Below are 4,129 nucleotides of genomic sequence, written 5' to 3'. Positions count from 1 at the left end.
GATTCTTTACAAAAGGATATATTTGAAATTTTTGGAAAAGGGTTTCAACATGATGATGCTGCACAAATAGCTAAATTGTTTTTAAAACAGTTAGAGGGATTAAATCCCCCCAAAATTGCTCAAAGTCTTACCCATACAGCTGGAGGAGTGGGAATAGTGTTATGCTTAGTTATTATCCTGTTTATAATTACACATTGTATGTACATAAGACCATCTCAAAACGCTATATTAACTTTGTGGAAAGCTGTTTTAGAAAAGCAAAAGAAAAAAGAAGGAATTGTTGGGGTTTAAGTGTGCAGAGTTTAGCTCCCTCAGGCCTGACTTTTTGCAAGAGCTGTGGCTGTGATTTAGGTCATCTGAGGCAAACCTCAGCTAGGAGGAGGAAACGTTCTCTTCCCCTTATCGCAAGGCACAAGTTCTGCATGGTTTGGCCAAGAGGAAGAAGCTTCCTGCATACTTATCCTGGGAACAGTACATTCTGAAGAAACAAATGCATCCTCAGAGGAGTAGATAATGTCTACAAAGAACTTTAGGAGGGTACTTATCAAACAAACAGGAACAATCTGAATCTAGCTCTGTGTATCCGCTGAGGCATGATATTTGGGCAATGTGGGCAACGTGATATTAAAGAATTGCTTGCTTTGTTAGAAGAAGTGTATAAAAGGAACTTGCAAATAAACCTCAGCATGCAGTAGCAATTGCTGCCTTGGCTCTGCATCCCCTGTGTCCTGGTTATTTCGTGACCCTTACCCAGGGACCCGAACGCTCTTGACGTTCACAGTCTGTCAATAGATGAATGGATCAAGAAAATGTGTTATATATACACAATGGAGTTTTACTCAGCCATAAAGAGGAATGGGATAATGCCATTTGCTGGTAAATGGACAGAAGTGGAGAAAATCTTGCTAAGTGAAATAAGCCAGGATCAGAAAACCAAGGATTGAATGCTGTCTCTCATAAGTGAAAGAGAGAAAGCAAAATAGGGGAAAGAAGGCAGTGGGAGAGGAATATCACAAAGATATAGGGAAGATCAGTGGAGTAAAGTAGAAGAACAAGAGGGAGGGAGGAAGGAAGGAAGAGAGCAAGAAAGAAATGTGGAATGACTCTAACAGAACCATGTAACATGATATATATATATATATATATATATATATATATATATATATATGTACATAAATTTACCAAAGGGGATATCTTCTTTATGTATATGTAGAAAGTATAAATAAAAATAAATAAAGGAGCAAAAGGAAGACCAGTAGAGTAGAGAGAAAGTGGAGAGGGAGAAGAAGGAGAAGGAGGATTGAAATAATATTCCCTGTATGTATAATCATGTCAAAAGGAACCCAAATACCAAGTATAAATATAATGCTCTAATAAAAAGCATTGCTGGTGGGACTGCAAATTGGTGCAGCCAATCTGGAAAGCAGTATGGAGATTCCTTGGAAAACTGGGAATGGAACCACAATTTGACCCAGCTATCCCTCTCCTTGGTTTATACCCAAAGGACTTACAAAGCATAAAAGAGGAATCTAAAGAAGTTGGTTAGTAGCAAGAGAAGAGAGAGAAAGTGATTTGGGGGAGACAGGTAAGTGGGAAGACAGTAGAGTAAAATCAACAAACATAAATATTAAGAAAAATGAAAAAATAGGAGATAAAAGAATATACAACACCACTTTAATATACTATTCAGCCATCCCAGTCATCAGTAACCTAATTCATGAAAAGTACTTGGTTTCATAAATATTGGGGATGTGAGGGTGGGAGAAGAGAGAGAGAGAAGAAATAGAAAAAAAAATCTTGAAGGAAGATACAGGATTGTTTTTGTTGGAGTTCAGTATATTTCTTGCTTCCCTTCTCATCTAAAAGATGGGGTTGTCTGTTGTTTGCTAATAATCCTCACTTTCAGGATGGTGAGGGTTATTAGGGTGGGAGTGTTGGTCTTGGGGTGTGGTTCCTGGAAGTGGGGTATAGTAAGTGCTTGTCAGCCCCTGCTGGAAGACTGAGCCCCAAGAATCTCCATTGGGGCCCACTCGTGTGCTGTGGCACCTGATCTTATCTCTTTATATTGCCTGTAGACCTTGCAATTCCTGGCCTCTAATTTGTCTCTAAACTGTATCTCACTCACCTCCTTCCCATCTACTTCCCAATCAGGAACCTTTCTGTCCAGAGGTCTTGTGGGCTGCACTCTGAGGGCTGAGCATCTGCCATAGAGAGCTGTTTTGTATTTGGCAGTTCAAGATCAGGTTTTGCAACCCAGTTTTGCAAGCTATGGACTGGCCACGTAGCTGCAACCACTGTGCCTGGTTAGCGGCTGCCGGGAGGGGGGGTGTTGGGGACTTTCGGTACCTTGATATTGTTTCTAAGCCTCAGCCAGTGTTCCAAGAAGGGAGTTGCCCCAACTAAAGATGTTGAAAAAGGTGACCCAAGATGGAAGCGGCTGCTTTCAGTGATGGGGTATCAGGTTGGGGAGGGGCTGGACAGTGGCATTGAGCAGCATGTTCAGAGATGCAGGTCTGTGGTGTGCAGTATTGTGGCTGGGAGGCTGTCACCAGACCCAGTGCCATGTCCTCAGGCTACCACATGTAGGGGACTGGTCGGTGGTTGCAGTGCCACAAGATGAAGGCAATGGAGGAGCCCCACTTTAGTAGATGAGGGTCTACATGGAAGTGGTGGCTGAAGTTCCTGCAAAGGCTGCAGCCAGGTGTCCTTGTTGGAGCTGTGACTGGGATTCCTGCCCAGGTAGGTGTCCAGTGGTCCTACTTGGGCACCAGAGGACCTGTGTGGACGAGTGGACGAGAGTCCTGTGCTGACACTAAGGCCTGGGGACCTGCACAGCATGGCAGCTGTGATTCTTGCACATGAGTAGCTGTTGGGAATCCTCTAATCACTTGCAGAGAAACAGTATTCCCACTACTTAAATCCTGGGTCCAGAGCAACCCAGAATGCAGCTTCCCTCTAGCCCACCATCTTGGACCCCACCCCCATGTTGTTAATTTTTAAAAGTATACCTGCTAGCTATTTGTATGTTTTATTTCGATAAATGTGTATTGGGTCTGCTTCTCATTTTGAAATCATACTTTCTTTTTTTATTATTGTTGAATTGAAAAACAGTGCTCTACTTTTCTTTAATATACATTTCCACGAATTTTCACTTCTAAGGATTTTTTACAAATGGAATAAAACATTATGAACTATTTAATCTGTATTATTTTACCAGCATTATTATTTTGGGATTCATCAATATTGTAACAAATCAGTAGTTCATTTCCTTATATTTTAAGTAGTAGTCCATTGTAAGGATAGACCACAGTTTGTTCATTCATTCACCTGTTCATAAACATTTGCATTAGTTTTCAGTTGTGACAAATACAGTGCTATAAGCATTTATTTGTGTACAAATGTTCATATAGATAATTTATGGTGATAGCTAATTGTATACATCAGCTTGACTGGGTAAAGGGATGCCCAGATAGCTGGTAAAATATTTTTTCTGGGTATTTATGGAAGAGATTATTAGCATTTGAATCAGTAAATTAAATACAGTTAATCTTCCCTCTCCAGTGTGGGCAGGTATCATCTCATCCATTGGTGGAACTGCGTTTTCTCTGACCTGGAGCTGATATATATATATATATCTGTCTCTTATACACATCTGCTTTAGAAACTTGGGACAAAATTAAACCTTGCTATTACTCCAGTACATAGAAATTATGTAAAATGTTAAAACAACTATATATGTTTAAATTGTGTGTGTTGAAGATTAGGAAAAAAGATAATAATTATTTTTCCTAAATGAAATAACATTCTTCTCTCCACCAAATTTTTTTCTAAAGTTAATGACATTTGGGTCTAAGTTTTATTAAAAGCTACATTTTATAACACTGACACAAAAAAAGTAGTTTTAAGCTTGTTTGCACAGTTCTTTTTTTCCATTGGAAATGAAATTCATTGCCTTAAGTCTTTTTAAATAGTGTATTATCGTTGGGGCTAACTCTATGCTTAAAAACCAGTTTATTTATAACCTGTTGTAAGTGCTATATTCTGTTTGCAGTTAGGAAATGCAAAATTTTAAGTGATCTCCTAGCTTGTAAGCAAACTGAGATGCACTATCCCTTTTCTATATAAAAAT

At 39.4% G+C, this 4,129-nt stretch overlaps 1 long non-coding RNA gene across 1 annotated transcript in view; it reads right to left on the bottom strand.

The window, feature by feature from the left end:
* LOC125616644 overlaps positions 1-3,980 on the bottom strand; it is a 22,591-nt gene extending 18,611 nt beyond the window's left edge. Inside the window, exons 1-2 of the long non-coding RNA XR_007347374.1 lie at positions 3,842-3,980; positions 388-398 (exon numbers count right to left, since the gene is read on the bottom strand). This is a non-coding gene — a long non-coding RNA (uncharacterized LOC125616644). The remainder of the gene's footprint in view (positions 1-387; positions 399-3,841) is intronic.
* Positions 3,981-4,129: the final 149 nt, after the last annotated feature.

Source organism: Marmota marmota, unplaced genomic scaffold (genome assembly GCF_001458135.2).
Source record: "Marmota marmota marmota unplaced genomic scaffold, marMar, whole genome shotgun sequence".
NCBI classification, from domain to species: domain Eukaryota; kingdom Metazoa; phylum Chordata; class Mammalia; order Rodentia; family Sciuridae; genus Marmota; species Marmota marmota.
The sequence above is the reverse complement of the archived record's forward strand: the minus strand, read 5'-3'. Positions and strand labels throughout refer to the sequence as shown.